The 18,881-nt window shown below is 37.5% G+C and overlaps 1 long non-coding RNA gene across 5 annotated transcripts in view; it reads right to left on the reverse strand.

Moving 5' to 3' along the window:
• LOC125619415 overlaps positions 1–18,881 on the reverse strand; it is an 85,132-nt gene that overhangs the window by 10,594 nt on the left and 55,657 nt on the right. For all 5 annotated transcript variants that reach the window (XR_007350954.1, XR_007350952.1, XR_007350955.1 and 2 more), the window contains exon 2: positions 7,097–7,263. This is a non-coding gene — a long non-coding RNA (uncharacterized LOC125619415). The remainder of the gene's footprint in view (positions 1–7,096; positions 7,264–18,881) is intronic.

An 18,881-nucleotide genomic window follows, 5' to 3' on the forward strand; every position in this document is an offset into this window, starting at 1 on the left:
AACTACATAGCTGTGTGAAGCTGGATTTTTAAAAATATACACTTCAACCAAAACAACATTTCACAACAGATTGAATGCAGGAGCAGACATGCGAATCCAGCTGTCTTCTATTAAAGCCAGACATTAAAGAGATTTTCCAAAATAAATGTAAAACAATGCCACTCTCCTCACTAATTATTTTGTTTAAAAGTATATTTATATATGAATCTATAAGATATATAATTATATTGCTAAGCTAATCTAATAAGTTAAATATGTTTATATTTCTCTAATTTCTAATATGGCAAATATTAATAGAACCAACATAAATCACAGATTTTGGGAGATCCTCAACAATTGTTAAGAACATATCCTGCTACCAAAGTCTGAGACTGATGCTTACAAGAACTTAAATGTGTGTTGTATAGCAAGCTTTATTCCAAAGGAATTGGTAACAAAATACTATCCTTTTACAGCATATGGGACACAGAAGAGATTAAGGAGCACATAAATAGCACAGATATCATATTAATAGTGGCTTTACACCTCAGCTTCAAGATAATTCTCTCAAAAATCTTCCTTGAGGGTTGGGATTGTGGCTCAGTGGTAGAACGCTAGCCTCGCATGGGCAGGGCCTGGGTTCGATCCTCAGCACCACATAAAAATAAAGGTATTGTGTTGTGTCCATCTACACCTAAAAATAAATAAATATATAATTTTTTAAACTTCCTTGATCACTTCATCCAAAGGGGGGGGGGGTCTGTTTCTCTTTCTTTCCCATTCCCTCCTTCCATGCTTTTTCCTCCTACTTCCTTCAGGCACTTTTTTAAAAAGCTTTAGGGCTGGGGATATATGTAGCTAGTACTAGAGCAGCACTTGCCTAGCACATGTGAGGCCCTGGGTTCAAGCCCCAGTAACAAACACACACACACACACACACACACACACACACACACACACTCACAGAGTCTTATTTCTTTTGTTTCTATATGTTTATTTTCTGTATTTGCTATCCCTTTGTTGCCAAAGACCAGAAAGTCTTGTTAAGTACTCTGTCCCTAGAACTTAGACAAAGACCTCACATATAGTAGAAGCTTAATTAATATCTGTTGATTAAATGAACTAAATAAGTATATTAAATACTTGCTTCCAGAGCTGTAAAATGAGCAAAACTGAGAAATCTAGAGAATCGTTTTTTTTTTAAATGCATTTGACCTTCTTTTCTGACCTACTAAACATTTCTTAAATATTAAAGGAGCCTCAGTTCTCACTGTGGTTTTTCTTGTGAAGTACCATGGTCTTGCCCACAGCCAAATCTACCTCGACCTGCACTGAGAGTATTTTCCATCAGTGGAAGATGATGCCTAGCTCCAGACTTGAGGGAAACTCACTGGAGTGCATCAAAAATCTCACAGAATATAGGTTGCATGTTTGCTTCCAACCACACTTAACTGCTGCTTTTTGTCTAAATTTGTTCCAATAATAGTAGCTTAGCTCTGATTCAACCAGAATATCAGAAAGTTCCACTCCTAAATGTATACATACACACACAGGTGAGCACACATACATACATGCATTACATATACACACACATATATGTGACTGACCCTGACAATTATAAACAAATATTTGCATCAAAAGGATATATATGTGCTAGAGATAGACCTTTAAGTATTTTCACCAAAGCAAAGGATAATTTAATGCATTTACAAAGAACTTAGATTACATATGTGATCATCATTCCCTTGAGCAAGATGATCTGATCTTTGCTCATAAGATCAGGGACAATGCTTTTTAAGTCATTAAATTATATCTGGGACTATTTCCCCCTAGATCTGAACAATATAGCTATTGCAAAAGTGTCCCATGCTTACCATTACTTAATGCACGTCCCTAAGCCATACTGGCTAGGAGTATGACCTTGCTTAAATTACTGAACCCTGGGCCAAGGTGTTGCTCTTTGTGAAGTATAGATAATAACAGTTATCCCAGTCACTTACTCTAAAAGGATGTTGTAAAGACAGATGAGATTAGTGACAGCAGAGCTCTTTGTTTGAAAGGTGATATTTAAATCTCAAATGCTATTATTAGGGCTCTCTGCAATTTTTCAGCTAATGGATTATGCAACAGATGGTACCTAGAAGAGGTTTAATATTATTGATATCTCCTTTGGGTTTTTTCTTCTTCCCATCTCTCTTATTTATTATTTATTAAAATTTTATCTCCGATCTACATAACAACAAAAAACAGAAGGCTTCTGTGTTTGGGCTGAATTTGCCAAGATTACCTTATCCCAACAGTTTAAAATAAATTTTTCCCTCTATGCATTTGTAAATGCACAAGGTCTTAACTATTGGAATAACTGACACAGTTGAATTAAGCAGTTACAAGTGTGCTAGGATTTCATATAGGTGAGGAGATAGATTGTAAGTTAATTTAATTTAAAAACATTCTGTTTCAGAATTGGCAAGGGTGTGGAGAAAAGGGATCCCCTAAATACTGCTGATGGGAATGTAAATTAGTACAGCCATCACAGAAAAAGCATGCAGGTTCTTCAAAATATTAAAAATAGAACTACCATATGATCCAACAATCCCATTTCTGGGTGTATACCCAAAGGAAATGAAGTCAATATATTGAAGAGACCTCAGTACTCCTGTGTTTATTACAAGCATTATTCACAATAGTCAAGATATGCAATCAACCAAAGTGTGCTTAGATCAAGAAAATGTGAAATATTTCACAATGAAATATTCACCAGTCACAAAAGAATGAAATCTTGTCATTTGTGATATTGATGAATCTGGAGGTCATTATGCTGAATAAAATAAGATAGGTATAGAAAGAGTAATACCCCAATTATCTCATTCCATGTTGAATCTAAAGTTGATCCCATGGAAGTAGAAAATAGATGGAGGTTACCAGAGGCTGGTATAGTTGGGAGAGGAGAAGGAGTAAATACTGATCAAAGGTTATATAATTACAGTTAGATACAAGGAAGAAGTTCAAGAACTACAATATACAGTATAATGTATACATTGTGCTCTTGAAAAATAGAGTGTTCTCACTGCAAAAATAACTATGTGAAGTAAACATTTGTTAATGAACTAGGTTTAAGTATTCCACAATGTATATGTTTTTCAAAATATCATGTTTTACATGATAAATACATATAATTTTATCTGTCAGTTAAAAATAAATAAATGTTCTTTTTGATGTTTGATGTTTATGCAGTAAAAATGGGACAAAATTGGGGCTGGGGATTGGGGCTCAGAGGTGGGACGCTTGCCTACAATGTGTGAGGCACTGGGTTTGATGCTCAGGACCAAAATATAAATAAATAAATAAAGGTATGTGTCCATCTACAACTAAAATTTTTTTTTAAATGGGACACAATTGTAAGTGCTACTCATACACAAATATTTATCTGGGATGTCCAACACAAACCCTAGAGACAAAACTAGAAAAATAGTAGTACCAGATATATACCAGTCATTTATAGTCCATTGATAAAAGGAGATCAGGAAGGCCAAAAATGGGTGCACTGGCCAGCAGGAGACAGAAGAGTTTGGAGGTTTTAGATAGGGCAGGTGGAGATATTACTGCAGGGATAATTTTTTAAAAAAGGAAAGATCTGATTCACAGACCTAATATAATCTCAATCCCATACCCAGCATCCTTCACCATCAGCTTACTTTCTGCTTGCAATCACCTCTAGCCAAACCAATTCCATTCTGAGGGTGATTTACTCTTCCTTTTAGTGCAGGTTATTTCTATAGTTAACCCACTGCAATGATACAGCTCAACAATAAAGAACACATGTAAGATTGGAGAGGAAAATGCCTCGGAAGACACTTTACTTGGCTCCAATTTGGTTTAACCCAGTCGTGTAGAAAAGGATGCTGCTTCTGAAGCAAGCATCCAATGAGCAGGCTGCTGCTGGGCAGAATATGAGGGAAAAGAACAGGTTGTGCCTGTTTATTGCTGCTTGGTGTTGTTCCCAAATAAATGGATGCTAATTGAGAGGGAGTGTGGCTTCATATTTTATGACACCCTGGGTATATGCTAGGAAGTCTCAGGAGAGGTGATTTAAATTAAAGCTAATGTTAAACTCTGCTTAATTAGCATTGCTGTAGAGGATTTCACTTTTCCCTGTTAAGGGAAGAATGTGCTATGTTACAGTTTTCCTGTTGTAAAATACTAAACTATATGATAGAGGTGAAGAAGCAATTTGGGAACTGAATGACTTGCTGGCAAGGGAGAACCAGACAGGATGGCATTTTACTAATTAAGATGAGTGGTGAACTAACCAGATGGGAGAAATATAGAGTGGAACAATGAAAAGAAATCTTCAGAATGACACCATTATTTTGGAAACTATTATAAATCAGCTGGGGTTGCGGACCTATAAGCAATTTCCATAAAAATGAGTTGGTGGCTCCTGAGCAAAAAGTATTAAAGATGTTGCATGCAAAAGCCACTGAACTCCATATAATTGATCTGTACCTGATGGAAGTATAAAAGTATAGCAAAGATGGGAGTAGACTCTACATTTACCAAATACTGCCAATCAGCACACCAAGTACTTTAATGTTGACTTCCCTTAATCTTAAAATCTGACAATGGCTTTTGCTTTGTTCCCATTTACACATTAACAGTGTAGCCTTTATGCATTATATCAAGTTTCTTCTTTGAATGCCAGGGCAAGAAGCGCCATGTTGGCTGCCAGGCACCCAATCTGTTGGTGACTGCATCTCCAGTGAACTTGGAAGCACAAGATTAATTGTTTATAGACTGGACACAAGACACTAATGTCTGGCCATTGCATAAAGTACAACCAGGCCAGAGGAGCTTCCACTGAAAAATGCAGCAACAAATTGAGCAGAGAAAGAAATTCAAACTTGTAATTATCCTACACATGGTTCGCTAAGTGAACTGAACTCCTCAGAGTCTCAGGAGAAAAACTCTGAGGTTGACCAATATTCAACTGCCTACATCTGCCGTAGAGGACTACTGTCATCTCAGAATAAAGAGATGGTTATTCAGCTCCCTGATGCAAGTCAAAACACACTCACATCTCCTACTCACAAGAGCCAGCATAAAATGGGTACTGAGCTGGGAGAACAGGTGTGTTTGTGCTTGGAGAAAGCAGCTAGGGATATGAAAATGACTTAGCAGCTGGTGAAAAAGAAGATTGAAGTTGTACCAGGCAAAGGGTATTTTTTCTCTAATTATGCAAAAGCTTTAATTTCATTGATCATGTTGTTCTCTTCTTTCTCCATATAAACAATATAAGAGATATGTACCATCCCTTTGGGGAAGTTAAAATCATTGCCAGAGATGCTTATTAAAAGGATGAGGGTCAAGAAACACCCTTCAGTAGATGACCTTGCTGTTTTCTGAGGATCTGTGAACCATGGAAAGCTTAATTAGAAAAATAAATAAATAAAATATGTAATAAAATGAAATGTAGTCATAAGAGCTGGGGGAAAAAAGTCAATAGAAAGAGTAAACTCAGAAAACAAGACCCAGAAAATCTGAAGGAAAAAAAAAATATATGTGTGTGTGTGTGTATGCATATATGTATGCATATATATACACACACATATATATGCACTTTTATTCAATTATTGGAATTCATTCATTTGCTCATTTAATAAAAATTTATCTAGTGTGTACTTTGTACCAGACACTAAGCTATATACTCTTAAAAGTTAAAAGTTCTGCCTTCTGCAATGGCTCATGATCTAGGGGTGAAAATAAATTTTTCACCCTAACTCAGTTGAGGTGTGGTTGGGGCAGCTGCCCAGAAAGAACTTCATCCTAACAGAGGAGGGTTAGTCTGTCCTTTCATTTGGGGGAAAAGTTTAATTTTCTATGTTGAGTCGTAGTAGAATTCTTCTGAAGATATGTAAAAAACTTGGTAGATGGTTTGCATTGAGGGGCAAAGACCTTGGTCACTCGTGTATGACCAAGTGACCACAAAAGTCTGTGTCTCCCCGTTGGATTGCTTTGGAACTTTGCAATAACATGTTTCCAAGATACACTCACCAAATAAAGTGAATAGCAGAAAATAATAAAATCAGAAAACACCCCAACATTCACACAAAATAGAACAACTACTTGAAATGTGCTAATGACTTCACTGTCTTTAGCCTCAGTTCTCTCCCATTCAAGGAAATGTGTGCCAAGCAACCAAGGAGCTGAGGCTACCTTGTGACTCCACAGCTTGTGGTTGTGAACCAACATTACACATCTCTCTACACTGTCAAAAACTGTATCGGCAGTCCTCAGAGCTGGAAACAGCAGTCACAGAATGGGGTTCCATGTCTCTCTGTTTGACTTATAAAATGTCAATCATTGTGTGGTCTCAAATACATTGACTTGCTCACTGTTTGGTAACATTGCAATGACAATGTGTTTTAAATATATGCTGGAAGGACAATTTAAACACTTGACAGCAGTGAGAGTCAAGACAGACCATATTTTCTTTTCTGAATCTAGTATGCAAGAGAATCTGCACATACTGCCAGAGTTTTATTGTCATTTACATAGTCTTTGAATGGAAAAGTGTTGGTTAGGCAGGCATTTTGTTGGTTGCTTTTACCTTGAGAGTCTGACATAGGGAATAGGTTACTAGCCGAATAGAACAAAGAAGGTCAGAGCCCTAAATATTTCCTATTTGTTTTGCTCATTCTCTGTGCACTACTTTTTTCCTTTAACTCCACACTAAACTACTCTCTTGGAACTGGTATCCTTAAAATGGTCCATGTAGCACTCTAAAATTGGTCACCCATTTCTATTAGGGAACAGGATCCAAAGAGAACATAAAGATGGATGAGATATAAAAATACAGTATAATAGAATAATTTATTTAAATGTTAAATTGTGCTTTCCTCTCAAATTATTTTCCCTTTTCAGCTCCTTTCCAGAAAAAAAAATCCAAATGCTTTAAACTCCTCTGCTCCAGGGTATTCCTTCCTGACTTTTTTTTCAAAAAATTGTGAGCCCCTTGAAAATATTGTGCTACAGGGATGATGAGGAAGAAATTAGCCTTGCAGTGAAAGAGGGCTCCCCGTAATCTGAAAACAGTGGGTATCTTGAGAACTTCACTTACCTCCCTGGGGTAGCTCCTCAGTTAAAAAGTCCATGGCCAAGATTATCATGGAAGCATCAGGGTTGGCTACTTCAAGGGGACCACACTGTCTTAGACAAAGGCACACCAGAAAGGACCATAATGGACCATACTGGCTCTGCCCTCACTTCCTGAGAAAGTTGAAATCTCTATAAGGAAAACAGCGAAGACAAAGTCAGAGAATCACCACCTCAGTAACTTGCAGAGAATAAAGTAATAAGACATTTGTTATTCACACAAGTTTATGATTCCAAATTTACAGTTTCAAATACAAAGCAGATTAACCATATTCATTAGCAGGTAACTCAAGAAGATATCTTTTTTCTCCCAGAAAATATGTGGTTTCTCTTATTTCTTCTTTGGCTGCACTTTATAGGCCAAGTACCATAAATTTACAGTCAGAAGACCCAGAATATACTGAGTATTATTGGTTGTCAAGAACTAAAAAGACTATGATATTATACCTTGTTGATGAACTAGCAATTTAGCATGGTACATTTTCATGGACACTGGCTGATGATATGAGATTCTTGGGTCAAAGACAAGGGACTTTATAACTGATGACACAGCAAGCAGCATGAATAGCATACTTTTTGTCAGTTCTCCCTTGTCCTCAAGTCCCACAGAGGCAATACAGATGGGCCCACAAAGATGCTGCATGTGCAATGGAGGAAAGGGACCCTGAACTTAGGGAACTGGAATATTTTATATTGGACAGAAAGTATGCTTGTCCTTTGTTCCAGAGAGAGTCACTATCTCTTCTGCCCCATTTTCTGTAAATACCTCTTTGATATTTGCAAAATATCAAAAAAGGAAGGTTTTAATTTCTGTCCCAAAACATGCAGAATTATGATAGAGACATAAAAATTATCTTTCAGCAGTGCTAAGTCTGCTGTAACACTTAAAAGGCTAAAAAAGCTTGACACCAACCCCTCAACAATTCCATAAAAGAGTTCAATTAGCTAAAGTGGGACTATAAACAAAGAACTCCACTTTTCAGTGCTTCTCTTTCTGTGATTATAAAATGGGATGATATCTGCCCACTTATTGCTTATTTTGAGAAATAAAGGAAAAGAACAGTTTGACAAATGCTTTGAGTTTCATGATGGACACTCTAAAATAGGAGAATACCATATACAAACATACTGGGTTCTAATCACACATTTATTCTCTGATGCCTTTGGGGGAAGTGTGATAAACATACAGATATTTTATTCTGATAAAGTAGAAATACTGATTTTTTTAAATGCTGAATGAGAGTTTAAACCATTAGTTTCATCAAATTATAAATCTGACTAGATATGTTAAACACTCTTGTTTTTATTGAAGCTACTTTTTAGATTTCTTTAGAAATCAAATAGGTTTGCTGTTTTCTTATCATATAACTTCATGGCTAGAAAATAATACTGGTGTGGACCCTGAGTCCTGTTTATATCATCTTCCCCACACTCCTTGCCATCCCACACACATAGATGGCAGCCCCCCCATCCTTTCTGTCTTTACTTGCATTCAGGTAAAACTTTGGAGGCAACTTGTGCAGTTGTGTCAGTCTTGTTTCTATAAAACTTAAAGTCTAGTTTGGCTTTATGTCCAAGCTCACCAGGCAGCAGAGAGGAAGTCAAGGCTGAAAGAATGAAGAGAGCTCATAGCTCTCAGATAGAAGACCGAAATTAGCAATTTTGCTAAAAGATATCCCTAAATTTTTCTGAAACATAATTATCTCCATGTGCTCTATAAACTCCTACATGAGAATGCCTAGGTCTATGCCCCAGGTCAAGTTAATCAGAACATCTGAAAATAGAGACTAGAAATATACATTTTAACAAGCATTATAAGAGATCCCGATAGCCACTAAGGATTGAGAACCTCTCCCTTAAAATTTAATCACCAATAGAATTTTAGTAATTATTTTCATCTTACAAATTGTAGAATACAAGACAAAAGCATGAGCCATTAATTGAAAGGCAGGGCAAAAGTATTTTTTAAATAAAATAGAATGATTTCCAAAGACCAAGTGTAGATAATGATATATATAGATAGTCTTATTTCCTTTATTAAAAGATAAAAACTCTAGCTGGGCATGGTGGTGCTAGCTTATATTCCTAGTGATTCAGGAGACTGAGTGAGACAGGAGGATCACAAGTTCAAAGCCAGCCTCAACAACTTGGTGAGGCCCTAAGCAACTTAGCGAGAACCTGTCTCAAAATAAAAATTTTTTTAAAAACCTGGGGTTGTAGGTCAGTGGTTGAGCACCCCTGGGTTCAATCTGGTATGTATAAATAAATAAATAAATGGTAAAGAATCAAAAAGGATTAAATATCCAACAATAGGAAAATAGTTAACTAAAGTATAGTTAACTAAAGTATGTAGTATAGTCACTCAAAGGAATATTTTGCAGTTGTTATAAGTAATATTTACAGAAACTATTGAAAATATAAAAGACACGTGAGAAAAACAAAAATGTAGAGCACAAAATTGCAGGTACATAATTGCAACTGAATATATTTTGTATTGGGGGAAAACTAATAAAGAAAATATTGGAGTTATAAGATTATAGGTGAATACCCTCCCCATCCCTCACCTTTTTTTCAAAAACATATTTAATGTTGTATTTCTCTACACTTTAAGCTAAAGAAATAGACTTTTTTTTTTTGTAAACAAAAACATTTTATTATTGAGCTCTTGGATTTCCTGGTTTAAGAATTCAGGCAGAGCACAGCAGGGATGCTTTGTCTCAGAGTCTCAGCTGGGAATGTTTCAGCCTCCAGGGGTGATTTCAGAGGCTGGGACCCAGCATCCCCCAGAGGCTTCCTTATACTCCTGTGTATATTTGGGCTGAATGAAGGAAAGTCAGAACTCAGCTGTGCTGTCAACCAGTGTCTACATATGCGCTCCCCACAGGTCTTGGCTTCCTTATAGTAGAGTGACCTCAGGTTACTCAGGTTTTTTTTTTTTTTATTTTTTATTTTTTTTAATTTTTTATTGTTGGCTGTTCAAAACATTACATAGTTCTTGATATATCATATTTCACACTTTGATTCAAGTGGGTTATGAGCTCCCATTTTTACCCCATATACAGATTGCAGAATCACATCAGTTACACATCCATTGATTTACATATTGCCATACTAGTGTCTGTTGTGTTCTGCTGCCTTTCCTATCCTCNATTTTTTGAGTTCTTTGTATACTCTTGGGAGTCCTAGCTGCAGCCTCTGCCTGACAATCCACTAAGTAGATTAACAACACTATTTTGTAAGCATCATGAAACAAGAGAATATGTGAAGATAACTAATTCTGTTAACTTTGTTTCCTGATCGAGTATAGATTTCACATTAATATGTTAAGATCTTTTCATTTCTCATGGCCTCATATTCAGTCACTTTTCAAGATTTCTTAACACACTTCTCAGACCAAAGATCACCATCTTTCCTTTTCCTTCCCCTACTGTCCTCCAATACATGCATCTGCCATTCACTTTCCCCAGGGCTGCACTTTCACTCTTTGAAAACCCACAGGTCATCTGGCCAAACCTTAGAATTCACAATAAATTTTGCTCTGCAGTGCAAAAGTCTCTGGTTAACCTATCAAAATTGGACATAGATTTGTTGTAGTTGTTGCTCTACTTAGGGTTTCACATTAGAAAGAGAGAACTTTTTACTTCTACTTATAAGTTGCAACATCCAATAGAGAGACTCTTAAGATGAAAGTGTATTTCATCTTATTTCACCTTTATTTTATAAGCAGTACTGTGCCTTGTGTCCGGAGTGCCACGAACCGTTGTTCATGAGGTGTGCTACACAAAACACTGAGTTGTGGCCAACATTCAGCTGGAACTTTGCTTACTATATCTGTTCCTTTGTTGATGTAACACCTGGAAGGGATATAGATTCCCTTATTGGGAGAAAAAAGTCTACTATTAGTTTGTCTATTTTTAAAGTTCTTGATTATAAGATATTCCCCCCATCAAAAATGCCTGCTCAGAAAATGCATCAATATAACAGATGATCTGTGAATCTGTAATTGGTTCTTTTGTGTGTGTGTGTGTGTGTGCGTGTGTGTGTGTGTACACATGTGTGTGCATGCTTTTTTGACTATACTGGGAAGCAAAGGAACTGGACCAGACCCTGCCAAGACTTCTAGTAGTACTTAGTTTTTTCAGTGCAAATAGACTCCTGAACAAAGTATGGCTTGTATTTCCCCATTCAAGGGTCACATCTTCAACTTCAGTAACCCTCCTACCCAAGCACAATTCTGGGGAAGCCTGGCAATAATGTTATTAGTGTCTCTTGAAATGGTATATCTGCTTCAGGATGTTAAGTAAAAGATATAAGTTGACACTATGTAGCTACAAAAAGTCATTTTTTAATGAGCTTTAAACTTCAGAGCTAATGTATACCAGAACCTAACACAATACCTAGAACATTTGTGTATCTAATGAATCACAAACATTATTATTGTCATAATTATTGTTTCAGGTAAACTCTGAATAAAGAGCAAATCAATGAATCTCACTATGATGTATAATTACAATGCACCAATGAAAGAAAAGGATAGGTGAAAAAAAAGAAGTCAACAATTATGGTGACACAATTTTGCAGTCATTTATTTCAATACATCTGAAAGAAAAATGATTATGGGACTAAAGGAGCAAATTATAAAATAAACACATATTCTGCCACTGTGGAACAAGAGAAAAAATTTTCTCATCAACAGGGCCTTGCAGTGGAATGTGATGGATATCATTATTCAAAGTACATGTATGAAGACTCAAATTGGGTGTCAACATACTTTATATATAAACAGAGATATGAAAAATTGTGGTATATATGTGTAATAAGAATTGTAATGCCAAAAAAAAAGTACATATAGAAAGGCATGAATTGGCGTGAACATACTCTATATACAAAGATAGGAAAATTGCGCTCTATATGTGTAATAAGAATTGTAATGCATTCTGCTGTCATGTATTTAAAAAAAATAAAATCAATAAAACAAAACAAAACAAAAAACAGGGCCCTGATCACTCCCAACACTTTCTAGCCAACTTTCATCTTTCTGAGTCCCTAAGTTATGGATGATCTTACTTTTTCTCAGATGTTTTTCTTTTGGGCTCTAATTGGATGAAGTATCACCAGTAGCAATATTGAGACTGGGGCAAAGGACATGTAGCAGATTATCCAAGAAAAGGAAATGGGTAGATAGCACTTCCCCATCAACAGGTTGCTAAGATTACTAACATCTCTCGGGGAGGGGAAGGATCATACTTTCCAACACAAGTGATTCCCCACCACCACCATTCTTTCCTGCCTTTTGGGCATTTCTGCAGGGAAGAAAGTAAATGCGGGGTCTATAAAAATGCAAGTCACCCATATTCCCAGGGACACCAACTCTGGGTCCCTGGCAGCAATTCTCTCTCTCTCATCTCTATATCTATCTATCTATCTCTTCTGTTTTTTAAATAAAATTTGCTTTCTACTCTTGCCTTGGCTTTTCTTGGGTATTTACTCTTCTAGGGTGGTGGGAGCAACAAAGATCCGATCCTGATTCCTGATTTTCAAGACTGGTAACAATGTCACCAAACCCTTCTTGAGATTCTGCTCTATTGAAGGGACTTTGTTCAGCACTGGCTATAGAGAATTGGTCCTAATTTGTGTGTGTGTCAAGAACTGTGAGAAGATAGAGACCACCACTACAGCCACAGAGAGCTATGAAAGAAATAGATGAAGGCAAATGATTTTAATGAATAGGAAGAATCCCTCTAAGAGTGGATAATACTCAAGTGTTTTTTAGTGACAATGGATGATACCCAAGGAATTCCAGGTAGTCCAAAAGAAATAATAAAACATATTCTTCTCTTACTTATATGAACATTATTTACACAGAAAAGGACTTGTTATATATGACAGCAAGAAAATGCCCACAGGTGATCAATTGCAGTACTACAGGATACTGTAAGCATCACAGAGATCTGGAGATTGGAGCACTCTTCAGGCTGTTTGACAGGCAGCAGAGAAAAAAGTAGAGACTTTGAAGAAAACTTGGGTTTAATCCTGCTTCTTAACACATTAGCTGTGCAACTCTGGGTAATTTGATAAATTTCTCTGAGTGTTATCTACAAAATGGAAAACCAACCACAAAATTTCTCAGGTTGACATAAATTGATATAGGAAAAAAAGAGGAAATAAGTCAAACATTAAAAGAGGTGGAGGTGGGGAGAGCCCCAAGTAATGCACTAAGCTTCAGACTAGTTACAAAACTGTATTTTCCACTTTTCTTACCCTTACCCAGATTAACCAATGCTCACACCATGCTCAGTATTGAAACCATGGCTTGTGACTATCACATGTCCACACAGCTGTCCCAGATTCCCACAAGACTGCTTCCATTACTGAATCCACCTTGGGAATCCTTTCAACATCGTTAATCACTGCTGTTTCATAGAATTTCTCATATTTAGTACTTTCTCTAGTTCACATCCAGCCAAACTATAACTTTTGTTTTAATTATTCAATACTTAGTGTCCAGTTCATGGAACCACTGTCAAAAAGTTTTCCCTTGAGCCTGGCCTTAGTGATTAAAGCAGTCTGAATACACCAAATCACAGGGAAGAGGAAGCCCAGAATAAACCATTGAGAATGATCTTGTTTTATTCAGTCCCATCAATAATTCAGAAATATAGTCTCAGGAATTCATGACAGTAACTATTGAGGATTAAGCCTAAACTAACCTCTAAGTCAAAGGGGTGAGAAGATTCCTCTTCTCACTCATCATTAAGGTTCATAGCTGACTCCCCTATAACAGGAGACAGATTTACAAGGGGAAAATATACAAATTTCTTTAATAAAAGATTTATTAACACAGGAGCCTTTTTAAATAAAGACCTGGGGAAGTCTGTGTCTTTTTATGGACAGTCATGCTGAAATATGTTGGAGAACAAAGAATCTAATCTGAAGGCAATCAACTGGAGGTGGGGGTACTCAGCAATGCTTGTATGTTCAGATTTTTCTTGGCCTTTTTGTCTGATATTCTTTCCCTTTAGGTATAAGGCAGGACACCTGTCCCATGAGTGTTTTCTGACCTAATTTCAGGGAAGATGGGTCAGAGAATCCTTTTATGATCAGCTCTTAGAGGAAGAAGGCAGGAGAAAGTTAGCGTGATAGTTAATATTGCCTGGATTGGGAGATACCTAGAAATTTGGTAAAGAACATTTCCGGGTGTGTCTGTAAGGGTGTTTCCAGAGATATTTAGCATATGAGTCAGCAAACTGAGTGATGAAGACCCGCCCAGAATGTGGGCAGCAGCATCCAACAGTCTGGGAGCCTGGATTAAACAAAAGGTGAAAGAAGGGGAAGCTCACTCATTCACATTTGCTCAACCCTTCTCAAGCAGGTACATTTGTTTGTTGTTGCTACCCTTTGTCTTTCGACATCAGACTCTAGATTCTTCAACCTCTGAACATTGACTTGTACCGCAACTCTCAGGGAATGGGAGTGGTTCAGCTTTGGACTGGGCTGCATCATTAATTTTTCTTTTTCATTCTTTCTCATTTTCCTGAGGCTTTCAGTTTCTTCGAATAAACTTTACAGATTTCCCCGGCTCCACATATGGACAGCCATTATGGTTGGATTATATGATCAGTCTCTGATCATATAATGCAATCAAATAAATCCCCTCTTATGATCATATATACTTCTATTCTTCTAGGGAAGCCTGACTAATACAATCAGCAAGTGACCTTCCTACTCCCACTGTGATCTCAGTTTCCAAGGCACCAAATTTTGAGTTATCATGTTCTGAGCCCCCAAAGAGCCTACAATTCTATTCTAGTGCCACCCAGGTCTAACTTAAACAAAAGATAAAATACCATGTGTCTTATTGAACTCTCTTGGGCATCATTCAGACCTGGGACCAATCTGACCCTTCACCTAAACTTCCAGATATTACAAAGCCAGGATCTTTAGCCAAAAAGATTCCACAAGGATCTGGGAGTCAGACCAGCATTTGACATCTCAGCTGCACAGGGAAAGAAGAATGGGATTAGCCAAAGAATTAACAGAAAACAAATGAAGAGAGATGAGAAAAAGTGAGAGAGAGGAGACAAAGATGGCCAAAAAAGATTATGTAAGATACAGCTTTGCACACCTACCTAAAATATATTTCATATATGACTCATGCTATAGCAGACTCACCAGCCCTCATGAGATATATATGCAGATCATAGACTCTGGATCCTGACTTCAAACCCTGCATCTGCCCTTTGTCCAAATTTCTGAGCCTACTTTATCTTTTGAAAAGTGCCTAATTCACAGAATAGTTGTGAAAAAGAAATGAGAAAGTCTAGCCCAGCCCAGAATAGGCACCCAATAAAAGTTAGCTTCTTGCTCTTTCCTTCATTGGGCTTTGCAAACTAGGTGTTAAGGTAATAAAAAGAATCTCCACATTTCCAAGATTAGCCTTTTGTGGAGCTGTTCCACTTCAAGGCAGTCTAATTAACACCCATTCTTCACCTTCACCCACGCATTCATCAGTTTCAACAACAGTTAATCACTAGCAGGAGGTCGCAGAGCAGAGCAGATCCAGGCCTTAATCCCAATTTATACTTCTGAGTATCTGTTTGCTATAGGAAATTTCAACAACATGACAACACAATACCTCATTTGTAGTTTTAAATATATATATGACCTTCATATTTATGCTCCCCCGCATCCTAGTTCCTAACACTAAAAAATATATATTTCTAATTAAATGTTTACTGTATTTTTCATATTCGTTTATATAGCATATCATACTTATGTGATAATAGAAATGCTTTTTGTATATTGTAAATGCTAATTTTTCCTTCATATCTTAAAAGAAATAAAATGCCAGAATTTTGCAATGCTGACTGTACATAACAATGAACAGAGGAAAATTTTTAAATGCTGATGCTTGAAGCAGCACATCATGGCAGAGGTATGTGGTGAGGCAAAGCCATTCACCACATGACTAGGAAGCAAAGAAGAGAAAGTGACCAGAGTCCCACCATCCTCTCTGAGGGCATGCCCTCATTGACCTGAGAACCTCCTGTTAGGTTCCATCTCCTAAAGGTCCCACTACCTCCCAATAATGCCACCCTGGGGACAAAGCTTTTATACATGGGCCTTTGGGGATACTCAAGATCCAAACTAGAGTACCAAGTTTGAAAATTGGTACCTATCTAAACCATCGTATGCATACCTTCCTTTTTGAGCTCAGTGCAGTAGATACACAGGTGTCTGGAAGGCCAGTTTCTGTCTTTACACCATCCCATCTCCTTTCTCCTACCTCTGGTCAATATTGATAGGTTTTGTTATGTCCGAGTTATGCCAGTCCTCTCTCCTATCTGTTGAGGAAATGCCAAACTACACAAAAAGAGTTTTTCACTTTTTCCATTTTTCTAGAATATGAATCTCTGATCTCTATCAAGTTGCTACAGACAGCTTTATGCAGTGTAGGCTGCATTTATAAGCAGCCCACACAGTAGAAGCACCTAGAAGAAGAGCAAATTTCTGAGTCTCTATCAGATCTAATTCTGCCATCTTTTAAGATGTTATCTTGACTTCGTAGAGAAGGCAAAACTGTTTTTTTTTTTCCCCATGCTTTAAAATTGCTTCAATAACAGTAGAAATGAAACCAAAGAAGAGTCTTTGGGAATTAAATTTATATATTAACTTCTGAATTGTTTACTATTAGGCAAGCTGTGAAAGCAGAGGCAGGGTCCTTCCCGCTGAGTCATGATGGTGAGTTGAATCAAAGAGTCAAGCAATTTCAAGGCCACAAACTACACAACTCAAGCAAGGGAGGAGCAAGAATCAAGCCCAGATGATACATCCATGATCAGAAACATGATCATTGAAATCAGGAGTAAAGCAGAAATAGCTTAGGACCATAGGCTGTTTGAGTCTGCAACCCACACCAAAATCAGGAAGACAGTAGATCAGAATGAGGCCATTATTTGAGAATCAGAACACAAAAGATTAGAGGTAGATGGATGCTAAGCAGAGCCCTTTGATTTAGGATTCCTCTGGAAAGAAAACTTAAATGGCCTTAAACAGATCATTTGGAAATCTTCTCTGTCCTAACCTGTAAAATAACTCTCATTTCCCCATTCTATCCATTTGTCTGCCTGTGAGAAACACCCTAAAAATAATGAAAAATCTCTGAGACATATTCTATTCACCAAACTGGTCCAACAATATTAATCAAAGCAATACTTTGAGCAAACAAGTCCATATATCAAACTATCTTGTTCTACTTGTACACATAGCCAAAATCTAGACTTTGTTTTCAAATTGACTCAATAATAAAATTATTGATGTGTATAACAATATTAGCAGGATTTTCCTGTTGCTTCTGGTTGTCATCTGAAGGCCTAGAGCAGAGAACAGTATTAAGAACCCACATTGTCCATGAGTTTTCAAAGAGATCACCCACAAAAGCTCACCCAGAAATTCAACCCAAAAAATAAAAGGAGGCAAAGTGATGAATCCAACAAGACTATCATGGGGGTTGGGGTTGTTCAGAGAGAACACAGTGCATTTTCCCTATCTGTCTCAGGCTAGGTTTCAGGACAGTACTCAACACACACAGAACCCATCAGCCAGATGAAAGGGAGGGCTACAAGAACCTCTAATCAATATGTGCTGTCCACTGAAGTCAGTGGGGTATAGAGACTCTTACCTAGAAAAGTTAAAAGGCAAGAAGCTACCTGGAGCTGAAAACAGAGCAAAGGTGGGGGGCGGGGGGGGGGGGGTAATCACAGAAGTGACCCACAGTTTTGAGTGCAACCGAGCAAATTAACACAGGTTTTCTGGTAGTCCAAAAATGGATAGTAACCAGGTCCAGTTACCCTGTTTGGGCTTCCATAATAAAATACCTTTGGTAGGGTAATTTATAAATAATACAAATTTATTGCTTACAATTCCAGACACTGGGAAGTCCAAGATCAGGATGCCAGACAATTCCATCTCTGGCGATGGCCTATCCCTCATAGATGGCACTTTCTTACTGAGTCTTCACATGGCAGGACAGAAAGGGGAGAAGGGGTAAACAGGCTCCTAAAACAAGGGCATAAATCTCATGATCTCTTTCCTTCCCAAAGACCTCGCCTTTTCAGCCACTCCCCAACTCTCCAGTGCTGGATTTTAAAAGCAGGGCTTCATGCGTTCTAGGCAAATGCTCTACCACTAAATCCCACCCCCAGTCCCTAGGGCCTCACCTCTTAATAACATCACCCTGGAGGTTATATTTTAACAGAGAATTTTTAGAGGATACAAACATTGAGATCACAGCAACAGGTCTAAGTTCAGGTACCAAACCAAAGAGTCTGGATGGTGTATGCTGCAGAAGCTGGGACTGAAGAGCAATAGCAAGAAGCCAGAGAGATTCCATTTCTCATGCTAGGGACAGGATAAGCATTGACAAACAAATGGACATCTGCCCTACATGGAGGTCTCCAAAGTCAGATTACCATTCCAGCCCCTCAGTACTACATTTTCCATCCCAAACCTCTTCTCCTTCAGAACTGCATCCCAAGCCTGGAAATTCTAGACATTAACATATGAAATAGGGCATTAAAAAGTAAAAGAATAAGTCAGGAAAAAAATGAAGATGGCCCACCATGTCCCTTTCTTTCCCTTTTCCACTGGCAGGGAGAACAAAATCTTGATTTAGATTGGACAAGCCTTTTTTAAACCTGAAATGAGACTGTGGATTAAAAATGGGGAAAGGAAAGGGCTGAGGTTGTAGC

This window comes from Marmota marmota, unplaced genomic scaffold, assembly GCF_001458135.2.
Source record: "Marmota marmota marmota unplaced genomic scaffold, marMar, whole genome shotgun sequence".
NCBI classification, from domain to species: Eukaryota; Metazoa; Chordata; class Mammalia; order Rodentia; family Sciuridae; genus Marmota; species Marmota marmota.